Source organism: Diabrotica virgifera, chromosome 10 (assembly GCF_917563875.1).
Source record: "Diabrotica virgifera virgifera chromosome 10, PGI_DIABVI_V3a".
NCBI lineage: Eukaryota > Metazoa > Arthropoda > Insecta > Coleoptera > Chrysomelidae > Diabrotica > Diabrotica virgifera.
In genome coordinates, this window is record NC_065452.1 from 68612140 (window position 1) to 68631103 (window position 18964).

The 18964-nt window shown below is 32.0% G+C and overlaps 1 protein-coding gene across 6 annotated transcripts in view; it reads left to right on the forward strand.

Moving 5' to 3' along the window:
• Positions 1-18964, forward strand: part of LOC114346223 (uncharacterized) — a 122705-nt gene that overhangs the window by 88898 nt on the left and 14843 nt on the right. Inside the window, exon 4 of one of the 6 annotated variants that reach the window (XR_007695726.1) lies at positions 6999-7257. The exons of the other annotated variants lie outside the window; for them this stretch is intronic. The gene's annotated coding sequence lies outside the window, so the exon portion shown is untranslated. The remainder of the gene's footprint in view (positions 1-6998; positions 7258-18964) is intronic. 6 annotated transcript variants of the gene reach the window in all.

Below are 18964 nucleotides of genomic sequence, written 5' to 3' on the forward strand. Positions count from 1 at the left end.
CTATTTTTACCCAGTACTTTAAAACTATTTGACGCATCCTTATCATACTTGACAGAAAGTGTGATTACTATATACCCTATTAAATTGTGATAAATAAACATTTCTAGCTACTACCAGAAGCGTACAAGGGATAGTGAATGGTCGACCCTTCCCAAATTCTACGCCACTGGTGGAATTACTATTTTAGCGCAATTTTTAGATTCTCCAATATATTCTATGTAAATAGTATACTCTTCATTGATAACGCTAAAGTCATTAGTTTTTAGTTTTCGAAATATTTGAAGTTATACATGAAACGGCACAGTTATTTTTATCAATTTATTATATTATGATTCATATGAGTAATATTTAAAAACTATTTGTACCCAGTACTTTAAAACTATTTGAAGTATCCTTATCATACTTGTTAGAAACTCTAGGTACTGTACACCATACTAAATTATGTTAAATTATCCTTTCTGGCTACTACCAGAGGCGTACGACTGGGGAAATTGACTGGTTAACCCTTCCCAAATTCTACGCCACTGACGAAATAACTATTTTAGTGCAACTTTTTATATTTTCCAATAATTTTTATGTAAATAATATACTCTTCATTCGTAACGATAAAATCATTAGTTTTCGAGATATTTGAAGTTAAAAATGAAGCTACCCAATACATTAATCCAAATAACAGTGCCGTTTCATGTTTAACTTTAAATATCTCGAAAACTAATGATTTATTGTTACTAATTAAGAGTATACTATTTACATAGAAAGTATTGGAGAATCGAAAAATTGCGCTAAAATAGTAATTCCCCCAGTGGCGTAGAATTTGGGAAGGATCAACCATTCACTATCCCCTGGCGAACGCCTCTGGTAGTAGCTTGAAACGTTTATTTATCACAATTTAATTGAGTGCATAGTAGCCACACTTTCTGGTAAGTAGGATAAGGATACGTCAAATAGTTTTAAAGTACTGAGTAAACACAGTTTTTAAATTTTTAAATAAAACACCCTGTAACTCAGTAAGGAGCCATATTTTATTTAAGTGATTTGGGTTAAATCCTAATATTTTCAGGTCTAGAGTCTACAACTTAGAGATTGTACATTCTTGATGATACACCCTGTATACAGCGTGTGCGTAACTTGGAACCATATGGGAAACTTTTTTTCCACCTACCTCTACCGAAAGTATACTTTTCCGGACCTGATTGTAGGGAGCAAAGTTGTACTTTTCCTCCCTAGGGAGGAAAAGTAAAACGTCATGGTATTTCTTGCCTGAAATATAACTTATTGACGCCCTGTACAATATCTATTGTCTATTACGTAAGTATCTATACATTTTAACGTTTATTTATAAAACACCCTATATTTTGCAGAATGGTAAAAAACAGTAAATTGTTATTTTGATTTAACAATGTTTACATTAATAATTTGACTTATATTTGACAGTTGACAGTTATATTGTACCTACTTGTTAGTTTTAGTTCTAATAAACTTTGTTGGTTAGTTACATAAATAAATTAAGTAAAAATGAAAAAAATACTTGTTATTTGAGGAAGGTGGAAAAACCATATGTATAACATGGGAGTAAAGTGCCTTTTCCTCCCTTGAATGATTACTGCCCTTCGCTACGCGTCGGGCAGTAAACTTCATTCTCGGGAGGAAAAGTAGCACTTTCCTCCCTTGTTATACAAATAGCTATTAATCTCAATTTTACGAAAAAAAGTTATTCTTTATAAAAAGTTCTGCATAGTCTAACAACCAAGATGCAATTATAAGATATAAAATTTTATCAATTTTGAACGGTATATTATGTCAACAAATATGAATTTTGCTGAAGAGTAAAGTATCTGTATTTTTCACAGTATTGAAAATTGTTATTATAAAAAGTTGTTCGGGCTTAAGATATACGTTTCGATATGCAATTGCATCCTTCTAGTTGAAATATTCTGAACGATAAAGTTACTTTACTCTGGAGCGAAATTCATATTTTTTACATACCTCGTATAAAATTAATAAAATTTGAAATCTTATGATTGCATCTTAGTTTTTAGACTATGTAGGCATTTTTATTAAAAATAATTTTTTTTCGTAAAATTAATAATAACGGAATTATCATAAATAAAAATGATGTTAGGTATCCGTAATTTGTAGAAAATTTTCAAAAAAAAAATTTTTCAATTCGAAGATTTCAAAGGCATATTATATCTTAGTTTTTTATTCCAAACAACTTTTCTTAATAACAATTTTCGATATTGTGAAATATAAAGGCACTTTACTCTTGAGCCAAATTCATATTTTTTGACATACCTCGTATACTGTTGATAAAATTTGATGTCTGACGATTGCATCTTAGGTTTTAAACTATGCAGAGCAGTTTAATAAGTAACTATTTCGTAAAATTGATAATAAAAAAGTTACCCATATGGTTCCAAGTTACGCAGACACTGTGTATACAGGGTGTAACGAAAATACAGGTCATAAATTTAATCACATATTCTGGGACCAAAAATAGTTTGATTGAACCTAACTTACCTTAATACAAATGTGCATATAAAAAAAGTTACAACCCTTTGAAGTTACAAAATGAAAATCGATTTTTTCCAATGTATCGAAAACTATTAAAGATTTTTTATTGAAAATGGACATATGGCATTTTTATGACAGTAGCATCTTAAGAAAAAATTATAGTGAAATTTGGACACCCTATAAAAATTTTATGGGGTTTAGTTCCTTTAAACCCCCCCAAACTTTTGTGTACGTTCCAAATAAATTGTTATTGTAGTACCATTACTTAAACACAATATTTTTAAAACTTTTTTGGCTCTTAGTACTTTTTCGAAAATTCAGTTTGTATCGAGATATTTTAAATATTTGTCAAATCCACCACATATTTGTATATGGTTAAGTACGATTATGGCGACTTGGTAAAAATATGAAAATTTATGTATGATTTACATTTTTAGGTATATTTTGAACCGTATTAAAAAAGAAGCCATATCTCGATAAAAGTTGCCTTCTTGAAAAAATACAAAGAGGCAAAAAAGTTTTAAAAACATTTTGTTTAACTAATGGTATCGCAGTAATAGTTTAATTGGAGCGTACACAAACATTTGGGGGGTTTTAAGGAACAAAACCCCCATAACATTTTTATGTAAACATATTAATAAAGAAGCCGCAACTCGATAAAAACTGCCTTATCGAAAAAATACCAAGAGCCAAAAAAGTTTTAAAAATATTGAATTTAACTAATGGTACCACAATAATAATTTAATTTGAACGTACAGAAAAGTTTGGGGGGTTTAAGGGAACAAAACCCCCATAAAATATTTATGGGGAGCACAAATTTCACTATAATTTTTCTTTAAGATGCTCCTGCAGTAAGAATGCCACATATCTATTTTCAATAAAAAATCTCTAATAGTTTTCGATATATTCGAAAAAATCGATTTTCATTTTGTAATTCCAAAGAGCTATAACTTTTTTTATGTACTAAGGTAAGTTAGGTTCATTCGAACTATTTTTGGTCCCAGAATATGTGATTTAATTTATGACCTGTATTTTTGTTACACCCTGTATACATACATATACAGGGTGATTCATTAAGAATGTCCAATCTCTGAGTTGTAGATTCTAGACCTCAAAATATTAAGATTTAACCCAAATCACTTATATAAAATGTGCCTCGTTACTGAGTTACAGGGTGTTCTATTTAAAAATTTAATAACCATTTTTACCCAGTACTTTAAAACTATTTGACTTATCCTTGTCATACTTTGCAGAAAGTGTAGTTGCCGTACACCCTACTAAATTTACACCCTGATAAACAAACGTTTCTGGCTACCACCAGAGGCGTACGACAAGGGACAGTGCATGGTTTACCCTTCCCAAATTCTACGCCACTGGCGCAATTGCTATTTTAGCACAATATTTCAATTTTCCAATACTTTCTATTTAAATAATATACTCTTCATTCGTAACGTTAAGGTCATTAGTTTTCGAGATATTTGAAGTTGAAAATGAAACTTTACAGTTATTTTGATTAATGTATTGTGCCCCTTCATTTTTAACTTCAAATATCTCGAAAACTAATGATTTTATCGATACGAATGAAGAGTATATTATTTGCATAGAAAGTATTGGAGAATCTAAAGATTATGCTGAAATGGTAATTCCATCAGTGGCGTAGAATTTGGGAAGGTTCAACCATTCATTTTCCCCTGTACGCCTCTGGTAATAGCCAGAACCGTTTATTTAACCTAAATTAGTAAGGTGTGCAGTACCTACACTTTTGGCAATTATGATACGGCAATTTCAAATACCTTTAAAGTACTGGGTACAAATAATTTTTAAATTTTTAAATCCCTATTACATACATATTAATTATTTGTATCCAGTATTTTAAAAGTATTTGAATATCCTTATCATACTTAGCAGATAGTGTAGATACTGTACAACCTACTAAAATATGTTAAATAAAACTTTCTGGCTAGTACCAGAGGCGTACGACAGAGGAAAGTGAATAGTTGACCCTTCCCACATTCTACGCCACTGTCGGAATTACTATTTTATTGCAATTTTTAGATTCTCCAATACTTTCTATGCAAATAATATACTCTTCATCCGTACCGATAAAATCATTAGTTTTCGAGATATTTAAAGTTAAAAGTGAAGGAGCACAATACATTAATCAAAATAGCTATACCGTTTCATTTTCAACTTCAAATATCTCGAAAACTAATAAACATTACGAAAACATTACGAATGAAAAGTATATTACTTACATAAAAGTATTGGAAAATCGAAATATTGTGCTAAAATAGCAATTTCGCCAGTGGCGTAGAATTTGGGAAGGGTCAACCATTCACTTTCCCCTGTCGTACGCCTCTGGTAGTAGCCAGAAAAGTTTATTTATAATAATTTAGTAGGATGTACAGTACCTATATTTTCTGCCAAGTATGACAAGGATATGTCAAATAGTTTTAAAGCCCTGGGTAAAAATAATTATTAAATTTTTAAGTAACTCAGTAACGAGCCACATTTTATTTAAATGATTTAGGTTAAATCTTAATATTTTGAGGTCTAGAATCTACATCTCAAAGATTGGACATTCTTAATGAATCACCCTGTATACAGGGTGAGTCACCACTAACTGGACGGAACATTACAGCGAAATGGTAAAAGATTTGAAAAAAATTTAAATTAGTAGTTTGTAAGTTGATAAAAGCTACATTTTAAAATTATTTTGAAATATACAGGATGTCCCAATAAATGACGGCGTATCAAAGTTATAATTTTTCTTCTGGAACACCCTATATTTTATTGCATTTTTTAATTGTCCGCAAAAAATAAGGTATAGTTTCATAAGGCTTCCCTATACCTATGTACAGAGTGTTCTGAGTTATGTTGACTTTTCTTAAAATTAAAGTTTTAAAAGAAGGCTTCTTCTCAAGTTATTTAAGAAATTATAAAAAAAATTACGTTTACATCTAAATAGCTGGATATTGGTTGAATGTATTCCATGATTAATTATTACACATTTATTTACAGGATATTCAACATTTACAGTTTTATTTTTGGATTATTTAATGTGTCATATGATGCTTATTTTAAATGGAACACCATGTATAATAATAAATCATTATACTAAACAAATTTACCTCTTTCTAATGGTATATGGATGTCCTATACCTAGATCTCATGGTTTTTGCGTAATTTACAATTATTTAAATTCCTAATCTGTAAATCAATTTTAAAACAAAAGATGTATCTCATTGTATGACATTCTCATTTTATGACAGTACGGTCTGGTAATTATCAAAAATATAAACATCCATGTATGATATTCAAATTTAATTGTTCCCAAAAATGAATAATCACCGTTATCTACGAAAGAGTAGACATGGTACTTTGCATTGGGTAGTGATGTTGATTATAGTTCCTTTCGAGTATTCGTTACAAATCGTTACTTTTGTATAAAGTAATCATTTACAGTATTCGTTACTTTGATTACTATGATTACTTGTTACTTTTGTATTTATGTACCGGTAATCATATCGAGAATCGTATTGCTCAGTAGGTAGATATTTTGTATAGGTATTCCGATATAACAACTACCTTCACCGATCTGTTTAAGGGATAAAAATGAGTTGTTTACTATGATTACTTTTGTATTTTGAGTACCGGTAATCATATCGAAAATCGTATTTCTCGGTAGGTACGTATTTTGTATAGGTATTCCGTCACACCCTAAAAAAGCTTCATACCGATAACAATATTCGATAATACTCGTAAAATACCGGTCCCGTCCGTTACTCGCTGGGATACGATTGGCTCTTTTTTATAGAAAGTAATCAAGTGTTCTGGTTGCAGATACAATAGTCGTTACTCGCTCTGATCCGATTGGTACGAAGTAATCAAAGTAATCAAAGTAACGATTTGCCTCTCTGTGTAGTAATCGTTACTTTCGGAATTTGTAAGTAACGAGTACTTTGTAACGAATAGTTACTTTTTCAACATCACTAGCATTGGGGAGTGTTTCCAAAATTGTATCTTACCTTCTAAAGTTTACTCTCAAAAGTATCCTGATGGAAGACACCCAAAAAGGACGTTTTTGAGAGATTTCTCAATAGACTCCGTGCTACTGGTAATGTTGCATACGGAAAGTTAAATAAAAATAAACCAGTTATTTGTGATGACGTCAAGGAACTTGATGTCCTGCTTTCTGTTACGGAAAACTCAAATACTAGCAAAGAAAAAATTTCGGGTGAATTGGAAATCAGTCAAACGAGTGTTAGAGTACTTAAGAGAAACCACTATTATCCGTATAAAAGTCAACTACACCAGTATTAGATCGAACAGGATTGTGATAAATATTTAACTTATCGTTTATGGACTTTAGAATTTGGAGAAGATCCTGATTTTTTTAAATATATTGTATACAGACCAATCTACCTACTTTTCATAATAATGGTCTAGTAAATAGACATAATTTTCATTTCATTTTGATACAGTTATCGTGGTTCGGACATATGGCGAGAATGAGTGAAGGTAGAACTGTAAAGAGGGTATGGAAAGCGGCATCCGACAACAAACGAAGAAGAGGCAGGCCAGCAAGAACGTGGAACGCAAATATTGGAAAGGCTTGCGTAAAAAGAAATATTGGGTGGAGAGAAGCAGAAAGACTAGCTACTAACCGAAAGGCATGGAGACGTCTGATTTCTCCACTTACCTCGACACCGTAAGGTACAAGAGGACGGCTTAAGTAAGTAAGTAAGTATGATACATTTATTTATTTCCTACTGTTGATCGCCAACACCGATAGAGTGTTAATGTTTGGGGCGGTATTCTGGGCGATTACGTTATCGACCCGTATTTTTTGACGAAAATCTGAATGGAACAACTTTTTTAATTTCTTAAAACAAGATTTTTGGATCCTTCTTGAAAACCTTCCACTTAGCGTCCGAACAAACATTTGGCTCCAATTGGACGGAGCTCCTGCTCATTTTTGACGTGATGTTAAGAACTACCTTAACAGAAAATTTAAAAATAAACGGATAGGTAGAGGTGTAGGGTATGGGGTTTTAAATGGGGTTATATTAAAAATATTGTATATCTATGCTGCATTTCCGACTACTCCAGATGATATGAAATTAAGAATTTCGAACGATTTTTGCGTCTATAACAACAGCTATTTTAAATAATGTAAGCAAATCATTTGAAGATATAATCGTTTGTTGTATTGCACAAGAAGGCAAACATTTTAAACACCTATTACATAACTGATAATTTTTTACTTATAATAAGTTGTGGTTCATTATTTATGTATTTGTTTTAAAAAAATCTGTATGTCTCGTTATGTATTTAATTATTTTCAATGAAAAAAATTATTTTTCCACCTACCTCTACCGAAAGTATACTTTTCCGGACCTGATTGTAGGGAGCAAAGTTGTACTTTTCCTCCCTAGGGAGGAAAATATTTTTCCTCCCTAGGGAGGAAAAGTAAAAGTGACGTCATAATATTTCATTCATGAAATATAACTTATTGACGCCCTGTATAATATCTATTTTCTATTACGGAGTATCTATACATTTTAACGTTTATTTATAAAACATCCTGTATTTTGCAGAATGGTAAAAAACAGTAAATTGTTATTTTTATTTAACAATGTTTACATTAATAATTTGACTTATATTTGACAGCTGACAGTTATATTGTACCTACTTGTTGTTTTAGTTCTAATAAATTTTGTTGGTTAGTTACATAAATAAATTAAGTAAAAATGACAAAATGACTTGTTATTTGAGGAAGGTGGAAAAACCATATGTATAACATGGGAGTAAAGTGCCTTTTCCTCCCTTGAATGATTACTGCCCTCCGCTACGCGTCGGGCAGTAAACTTCATTCTCGGGAGGAAAAGTTACACTTTCCTCCCTTGTTATACAAATAGCTATTACATATCAGCAACTAAAAGTAAAGTAATTTATTTACAACTACACTCGTTTCTAACAACTATGCCAAGATGATGGGTTTAAAAATCGAGAGTGACTATAAATATTATTTTTAAAAAAATAACTATTTAGATGGTAAATAACCCACAATTAAATTGAAAAAATAATTTTATTAACGTTTCGACGCCCAAATCGGGTGTCGCTGTCAAAATACAAAATACTACTTTCCCATCTAAATAGTCATAAATAGTCATAAATCGTAAATAATCATAAAAATGCCACAAGGAAATAGCTTCAGAACAACATTATTTTTAAAATCAATTTACCGTTTAGGAAAATTGTTAATTACGCAAAAAACTATGACTCCTAGTTATAGAACATCCCTATTCCATTCGAAAAAGGAACCTGTGTTTAGTATAATAATTTATTAATATGCATGGTGTTCTATTTAAAAGAAGCATCATACGACACATTATATAATCCAATAATTAAACTGTAAATTTTGAACACCCTGTAAGTAAATGTGTAATATAATAATCAATCATTGAATACATTAATTATAAGATAATTACCAGACCGTACTGTCATAAAATGACAATGTCATACAATGCCATTAATTAACTACATCTTTTGTTTTCAAATCGATTTACGGATTAAGAATTTGAATAATTGTAAATTACGCAAAAACTATGAGACTTAGGTATAGGACATCCATATACCATTCGAAAGAGGTAAATTTGTTTAGTATAATTATTTATTAATATGCATAATGTTCCATTTAAAATAAGAATCATATGACACATTGAATAATCCAATAATGAAACTGCAAATTTTGAACACCCTGTACATAAATATGTAATAATCAATCATAAAATACATTCAACCAATATCCAACTATTTAGATGTAAAAGTAATTTTTTTATAATTTTTTAAATAACTAGAGAATAATCCTTGTTTTAAAACTTTACATTTTAAGAAAAGGTATACTGTACATAGGTATAGGGAAGCCTTATGAAACTATACCACCTTATTTTTTGCGGACAATTAAAAAATGCAATAAAATACAGGGTGTTCCATAAGAAAAAATATAGATTATAACTTGTTTTTTGCGGACAATTAAAAAATTCAATAAAATACAGGGTGTTCCATAAGAAAAAATATAACTTTGATACGTCGTCATTTATTGGGACACCCTGTATACTTCAAAATCATTTTAAAATGTAGCTTTACCAACTTACAAACTATTCATTTAAAAATTTTTACAAATCTTTTACCATTTCGCTGTAATCTTCCGTCCCGTTAATGGTGACTCATCCTGTATATATACAGTGCGTAACTTGGAACCATATGAGAATCTTTTTAATATCAATTTTACGAAAAAAAGTCATTCTTTATAAAGTCCTCTGCATAGTCTCAAACCTAAGACGCAATCATGAGATATCAAATTTTATTAATAATATACGAGGTATGTCAAAAAATATTAATTTCGCTCAAGAGTAAAGTGCCTTTATATTTCACAATATCGAAAATTGTTATTAAAAAAGTTGTTTGGAATTAAACATTATGTTACAATCTGCATTTACAGCCTTCTAACTGAATTTTTTTTTTGAAAATTTTCCTCAAATTGCGGATACACATCATTTTTATTTAAGATAACTTGGTTATTATTAATTTTTCGACAAAAAGTTATCCTTTATAAAAATGTCTGAATAGTCAAAAAACTAAAATGCAGTCATAAGATATCATTTTTATTTAAATTTTATACGATATATGTCAAAAAACATGAATTTCGCTCAAGAGTAAAATACTTTTATAGTTCACAATATTTCAACTAGAAGGATGAAATTTCATATTGAAACATAGTTTTTAATTCCGAACAACTTTTTATAATAACAAATTTCAATATTTTGAAAAATAAAGATACTTTACTCTTCAGCGAAATTCATACTTTTTGACATACCTCGTATAAAATTGATAAAATTTGATATCTTGTAATTGTATCTTAGTTGCTAGACTATGCACATATGTCACATATATCACAATGAATGGAACCGATTTATATCTGGATGATAAATATGCGTACCAATTTTCGTTTTCCTAAATAGAAGCGTTCTGGCGGTATTTAAGAAAAACTAATTACAACACGCCATCTTCAAAGAGCTCCAGCTCTCTTAGAAAGCATTTTCGGACTAAGTGAATTGGGTTAAATTATCTTAAAATTATCTGGGGAATATCCTTACTTCGTTTGTCGGTAGAGTTTCTGGACACCCTGTATAAGGGCAACAATTTTAAATCGTAAGCTGCAAATTATATCATAAACTTTTTAGCTGCCTTGTTACGGTGCCGACGACGCATATTTTTATATTTTACGACCTAATACCCAATGCAAACTAATGGTTATTTTTCAAACGGGTTGCACCATTCAAAAAAACTGTTGGTTTACAAACCGACAATATATAAGTGGCAACATCGTACTTCATTCGATTATTTCATTCGAATCCGAGTGTCGTCTGTCAAAAAAGATTGTCAAAGAAAGTTTTGTTTGTAGTTTGTAAGGTTATGTCTATGTTATGAATTGAACACTACATTGTTTTCTTGCAAATTTGTTTGTATTATACTTATCATACTATTCATACTTACGATGGAAAATAAAGGAAGCCACTTCTCTAGTTTAGAGAAAGATATAATTTTAGATTTAGCAATTAAATATAAATTTATAGTAGAAAATAAACAAACAGATGGTGTGAAAAATAAACAAAAAGCCATTGCATGGGAAAATATTAGCTTGTTATATGGGAAGATATACCTTGTTTTAAATTCATCTTCATTATACTTACTTATTATACTATACAATTCATTGCGATCTCTTACAGATCTTATATTTGGTAGCATATGCATTATATCTTCCAAATCCTCAAGATGAACTTGATGATAAATCCATTTTTATAAATTATAATCTATGATGATACTATGATACTTTATTAGATAATAGAGAGATATCGAAACCCTATTTAACATCGATCCTTTAATAAAAGTTCCTTCTTCTTCTTACTCTCTTTCTTGGCTTGCATACTTGTGCATCTGTCAGTACATTTGATTGTATTGCAGCTCGTCTTGCTCTAATCAATGCTGCAACACTGAAATGAAAACCTAAAAATGTTGCCTTGATTTACCATTTTGTTAATGTTTAAATGAATAATCACTGCCTCTAGTTGTTCATGGGTAAGATGTTGCAATATAATTTGAACATTGGAATTCTTTGGTACTCCTAATTTTGTAAGTTCGATTCTCAAATTAAACTGCTTGGATACTCTTATTGGACACTTTAGAAGAATATGATCTAGATACTCAATTTTTCCGCATTCACAGTAAGATGATTATAAAAGTTCCTTTATTTTGACATAACGTGTTAAAAATGTGAAGAAAGCTCTAACTTCACTTGTTTTTTGAATTTATCGTGTTGTCGCTTCTTTGGATTTATAATTTATATATTATTGTGGGATTGATATTTGATTAAACTTTCATCATTAAAGTTGTATGTTGGGTTTTATTTATTAAAAAGAACTCTACAGTAATATTCTCAGATATAGATTATTGATGTTTTGACTTTTGACCCAAACGAATATAAAAAAGAACATTTTATTGAAGCTAGAGTTATTACAAAAAGTAAAAAGGAATATTATGTAAATAATTTTAAAGTGTTACTACTTACAGTGATCAGACATAGAATATCATTAACTCATTTATTAAACTCAATATATTTTACATTTTTGTATAGAAATAAATATTGTTTATTATAGATATAAAGAGGTAATTTCAATAAATTTTAATATCGTTAAAATTCTAGATTCAAAATAGAGTTCAATTCAACAGATATATAACAACAGGTTAACAAAATAAAACAAAGGCTCAAGTATTTATATTTGAAAATTTAATCTTTTTATAGATTAGAATCTATAAAGTTTTTAGTCAAAAGTATTAGGTAATACACTTTCATTTTCATGCCATCTTCTTTTGATTCCTATCTGTTTCGAATGTTGGAAATCATATTAGCAATCATAACCTTGCTAGCTGCGATTCGAAACAGTTCCATTGATCTTTTCCCTCTACTGGGTCTTCGCTTAGCTTTGACTGTACCTTGCAATATGTACTGCATCAGGAAGTAACGGTGTTGATTTCTCATATGTGTCCCAGATACTGCAGTTTTATGTGTTTAATGGTAAACACAATCTCCAATTCTTTTTTCATTCCTCCTAGAACATCCTTGTTCGTGATCCATTTCATGCCCTCAGTATTTGTTTATTTAAACACTGCCAAAAAAAATTAATAAAAAACCATCATAACGGTTAATTCTTCTATTATATTTTTGTCTATCAGGAAGTTTATCTGACAGATTAGATATTAGAGGTCTTTTCATTTCCAGATAACTAATTATTGGGAAGTTTATATAGCAGTATCCTTAGTATCTATCTTTTCAGCTCCGGATAACTAGTTAACGGGAAGTATTTCTCTGTCAGATATCTGTTAGTATCTAATCTGTCAGATAAACTTCCTGATAACTAGTTATCCAAAGGTGAAAAGAGAGGGTCATAATGGATAGTAATGAACATATTTTAAATGATAAAAGATTAAACACCAATAGCATGTATAATATTTATAAATTTATTATTGAAAACCTGCTAATGAACATAAAGTACTTAAACTCAGTCACCGATATAATATTAATATTAATTTATTAACAAACTGCAGTCCAACAAAAATAAAATTAATTTAAGCTAGCTTTAAATGTCAAACAATATTTTTAAACAAACACACACACAATTTAGTTGCATTAGATTAGCTTCTGGTTGAAAATGTACTGCCACAGCTTCTAATATATCAATATCAACAGCACACTCATTTGCCACTATTTCAAGGTTTTCTCTATTATCTATCTATTATCTACTGCAATATTGTGTAAAACTGAACAAGCTGATATTATTCTTTGAAGAAAAGGTAACTTGCATCTCATTACATATGTTAAAATGGGAAATCTCTTCAAAATACCAAATGTTCTTTCAATAACAACTCTTGAAGGGATTTGTGATTGATTGTAAAACACAACTTCTGTCTGAATATTCTGCAATGGTGTCATGTGTCATTGGGTAGTTGTAGTTGAGGACTGGGATATCCACTATTCCCTAATAATATTATATTCTCCAGAAATTCCCCATTTTATATACCCATAATGTAAAAGTATTTAAAAACTAAAATAGTATTTTCAATTGCACTTCCATATTATTGAACGATTAGTATTATGGGATATATGATGTTCTCTAAACATCTTTAAATGACAAAATAATTAAATTTAACGTTTTACGTGGTTTTACTCTTTTCAATTATCTTATTTTCATTTTTATCAACAACTGGAATTTTATAGGTTATTGGAATAAACGTCAAACGTCAGGTAAAAAACAGTCGATTTTTTAAATAACCGCAGAAAATCGGGTGGTTAATTTTGACACATCAAAAACTGTCGGTTTTAATTGAGTAATGGTCGGTGCAACGCATTTTAAAATAAACGGGCAATCCAAATCAAAAAATCAATCGTTTATTTGTTGGTGCAACTGGCTATAAGTGTTCCTGACGAGCGATTGACATAACCTGCGAAACACGTCGTGTAGAATACCGGTGGTGGTCGAAGTGTAATAAAATGCAATCGCCGTTTTCTTTCATATATATATATATATATATATATATATATATATATATATATATATATATATATATATATATATATATATATATATATATATATATATATATATATATATATGCTTTCTGTTGTTTTCCGGGTTTGACTCCGCGTTGAATAATTTTGGTTTTGATAAAAACCATTATTTTGACGACGTTTCGGCAAGATCTCACTTGCCATTGTCAAGTCAGGTAGTTCCGCTTCTCGCTGCTGCTTGAAGTAAACTGAATTTTTACTCACGATACCGTCGCTTATGTAGTTGATCCTGATGCTGCTTGCCCTGCGCGAACTCTGGCTCTTGTTATTGGTCCGGTGTAGGTTGCAGTCGTCGGCGGGATGTTACGCGTGGATGTTGCAGCCTGATTTATTTTGGTCTTTTTCTTCAATACCGTTTTCCAAGTTGTAGGAAGCCGTTGCGCATCATCTCTTTGGTTTAAGCCGTTGGGATTTCTTTCAATTTCTATCGATTCTCTGATTTCCCGTTTTCTTTTTATTTCGATGTTAGCTAACATCGTTGTTTGGTTCAGGTTTATTGTGTGTCCTGTATTTGCGACATGTTGAGCCAGGGATGACGTGGTTTCTCCCCTTTCGATAGCATTTCGGTGTTCTTCTCGTCTTCCCTGGATTCTTCGGTTGGTCTGTCCAATGTACGACTTTCCACAATCCCCACACGGAATCTCGTATACACCTTGGCTTTCTAACGATATTTTGGTCTTTGGTGTTGGTAAAATAGTTGAGATCTTTCTGTCCGTATTAAATATCGTTTCTATGTTGTGTTTTCTCAGCACTCTCCCTATTTTCTCTGTCGTACCCTTCACATATGGCAGAATGGTTTTGCCGATCGGCTTATTGTCTTCTGTAGGGTCCTTATCTCTTCTTCGAGCATTTTGAGCTTTTTCGATGTTGTATGTTGAGAAGCCGTTTTTTCTTAACGCTGTTTTCACGTTATGCATTTCTTCATTTTGATGTTCTTGGTCTGTCAGTCTTTCGGATCTTGTAATCAAGGTTTTGATGACTGAATGCAATTGTGCAGGATGGTGGTGTGAAGCAGCATTTAGATATCTATCGGTATGTGTCGGTTTCCGATACACTGTATGGCCTATGTGTCCGTCTTGTTTCTTTATTATTAACACATCTAAGAATGGAATTTGATCGTTTTCTTCCAGTTCCATGGTAAACTGAATTTTATGGTGGATATTGTTGATGTGTTCTAAAAAAGCCTTTAGTTTTTCTTCTCCGTGGGTCCAGATAATAAAAGTGTCATCCACGTATCTAAGCCACATTTTGGGTTTGTATTCAGCTGTTTCTATTGCCCGCTGTTCTATTTCCTTCATAAACAAGTTCGCTATTACTGGTGACAGTGGAGAACCCATCGGTGCTCCCTCATTTTGTTTATATCTTTGTTCCTTATAGATGAAATAAGTGTTATTTAAACAGTGTTTGGTTAGGTTTAGTGTATCCGGTGATATTGGATACTTTTTGCTTATGATGTCCAGTGATTCATCTATAGGAACATTCGTGAAAAGTGAGACAACATCGAAGCTGACTAGCAAATGTCCCGGCTCAAGAGTCACACCTTTTATACGCTCGATGAAGTGGCTCGCGTTCTTGACGTAAGAATCCGCTTCTTCCGCGTACGGTTGCAGCTGTTGGGCCAGAAATTTCGCCAGCGGTTGTAAGGGAGATCCGATGGAACTCACAATTGGTCGCAGTGGTAATCCTGCCTTGTGTACCTTGGGTAGGCCGTAAAATTTTGGGCATCTAGATGACTTCTCTCTAGGTATGAGATGGACCTGTTGTTCTTTATTGATATTTGAGGCTTTGATCTTGGCTTTTGTTATTTTCTCTAGATAGGTTGTCGGGTCTGACGAGATGCTTTGATATGTTGTATCATTTAAGATGTCGTTTATTTTTGTTTCGTAGTCTTGAATATTCATCACTACCGTAGCGTTGCCTTTGTCAGCTGGAAGCACGATGATTTCTTTGTTGTTCTTCAAATTATGTAAGGCTTCTTTCTCTTCCCGTGTTAAATTTCTTTTTGGTGGTTTAGCTGTTCTTAATATTTTTGATACGTCTTGGCGTATGATCTCGGCTGTTTCTGCTGGGAGATTAGTAATTGTAGTCTCTATCTCAGTAATGATGTTTTCTACGGGAATGTATGTAGGTGCAACAGCAAAATTGAAACCTTTTGCAAGAACACTATTCGTGGCTTCATCCAGTCTCAGATTTGAAAAGTTATATACTAAATTGTTTGTTTCTATTTGTGGATTTTCTTTCTTTTTTGGCCGCTGTTGTAGTAACAAATTTTCAAACTTTTTAATTTGTTTGGTCTTAGTGAGATCAGCATCTGTTTCTGCTCGAAAGTTTGTCAGTTGTTCAAAGAAATTCCATAATGTTGGATGGATTGTGTTACTTAGTTTAAGATGCAGCTGTAATGATTCTGCATTCATTTTGTCGATGTCTCGTCTGGTATCATGGATTGCCTCTCTAATAAGCGCCAGGCTTGCTCTTCTTAAGATGTTTTTAGTTTTATAGTTGTTTTTGTGAAAAGTGAGCTTCATACAAGTCGGTATAATGCTTTCGTCACGGCAGCGTTCTAAAAACGTAAGGTTGCATAACAACGTCCTTCGTTTCGATCGTAGTTTTTCGTATCTTCTGATGTCTGGTAGAATTTCCTCCCCGTAGAGGTTAATTATGTTACACTTGAAGTTTCCGCGGGAGCTATATGTGCTTTCTGTTGTTTTCCGGGTTTGACTCCGCGTTGAATAATTTTGGTTTTGATAAAAACCATTATTTGAGCGACGTTTCGGCAAGATCTCACTTGCCATTGTCAAGTCAGGTAGTTCCGCTTCTCGCTGCTGCTTGAAGTAAACTGAATTTTTACTCACGATACCGTCGCTTATGTAGTTGATCCTGATGCTGCTTGCCCTGCGCGAACTCTGGCTCTTGTTATTGGTCCGGTGTAGGTTGCAGTCGTCGGCGGGATGTTACGCGTGGATGTTGCCACAGACCATATATACTTATAGACGTTTCACGACCATGTTAATCTTTCGGATCGAATTAACGCCATCTCTTGATTGGAATGGGAACTAAATTGACAAATTTTGGTTACGTGGGAATTTCAACTTATAAATTTTGCGGGATTTTTGATGACATTTCGCAGGAAATTAAAACAACAGAAAGACAATTCAATGTTTTATTCAATATTTTACTGAAAACTTCAAATATTCCAATTTGTTTTCAAAATGCTAAACACTACTGCCATGTGTCACGTGAAAGCACTGATGTGTAATATTGAGTTGAATGAAAATTTTTGAAAAAATCTTGTAGGATGATTGTTTAGATAAATATTACCTTATAATCTTTTACAAACTTCCAAAAATATATAGGCCAGAAATATTGATGACACACTTGTCTATTGGAATAAACTGTTTCAGGATCTATTATATTGTTTTTTTAAATGTGGAGAAACACAACACGGGATGATCAATGTAAACTAAAAATTCTACTCATAAAAACGGATGCTTAATACAATTGATTAATATTGTGATTAAATCTAATTAAAAACGTAACACCACTACAATAAAATAATTAAACCACAAACTGTAAAATAAAAAGTAAATAACAAATGAATTTAATTGTCAACTGTCAGTTGTTAAATATGACAAGAAAATTGACTGACAGCGACATCTCTGGATTGAAATGGTAACTAATTTGCTGTCTTGACCTTGACAATTTACGTGAAACGTCTATGAGTATGTATGGTTTGTGGATGTTGCAGCCTGATTTATTTTGGTCTTTTTCTGTAATACCACTGTCACCAGTAATAGCGAACATATGTGATACACTGTAATACGGCCAATGTCACCAGTAATAGCGAACTTGTTTATGAAGGAAATAGAACAGCGGGCAATAGAAACAGCTGAATACAAACCCAAAATGTGGCTTAGATACGTGGATGACACTTTTATTATCTGGACCCACGGAGAAGAAACACTAAAGGCTTTTTTAGAACACATCAACAATATCCACCATAAAATTCAGTTTACCATGGAACTGGAAGAAAACGATCAAATTCCATTCTTAGATGTGTTAATAATAAAGAAACAAGACGGACACATAGGCCATACAGTGTATCGGAAACCGACACATACCGATAGATATCTAAATGCTGCTTCACACCACCATCCTGCACAATTGCATTCAGTCATCAAAACCTTGATTACAAGATCCGAAAGACTGACAGACCAAGAACATCAAAATGAAGAAATGCATAACGTGAAAACAGCGTTAAGAAAAAAACGGCTTCTCAACATACAACATCGAAAAAGCTCAAAATGCTCGAAGAAGAGATAAGGACCCTACAGAAGACAATAAGCCGATCGGCAAAACCATTCTGCCATATGTGAAGGGTACGACAGAGAAAATAGGGAGAGTGCTGAGAAAACACAACATAGAAACGATATTTAATACGGACAGAAAGATCTCAACTATTTTACCAACACCAAAGACCAAAATATCGTTAGAAAGCCAAGGTGTATACGAGATTCCGTGTGGGGATTGTGGAAAGTCGTACATTGGACAGACCAACCGAAGAATCCAGGTAAGACGAGAAGAACACCGAAATGCTATCGAAAGGGGAGAAACCACGTCATCCCTGGCTCAACATGTCGCAAATACAGGACACACAATAAACCTGAACCAAACAACGATGTTAGCTAACATCGAAATAAAAAGAAAACGGGAAATCAGAGAATCGATAGAAATTGAAAGAAATCCCAACGGCTTAAACCA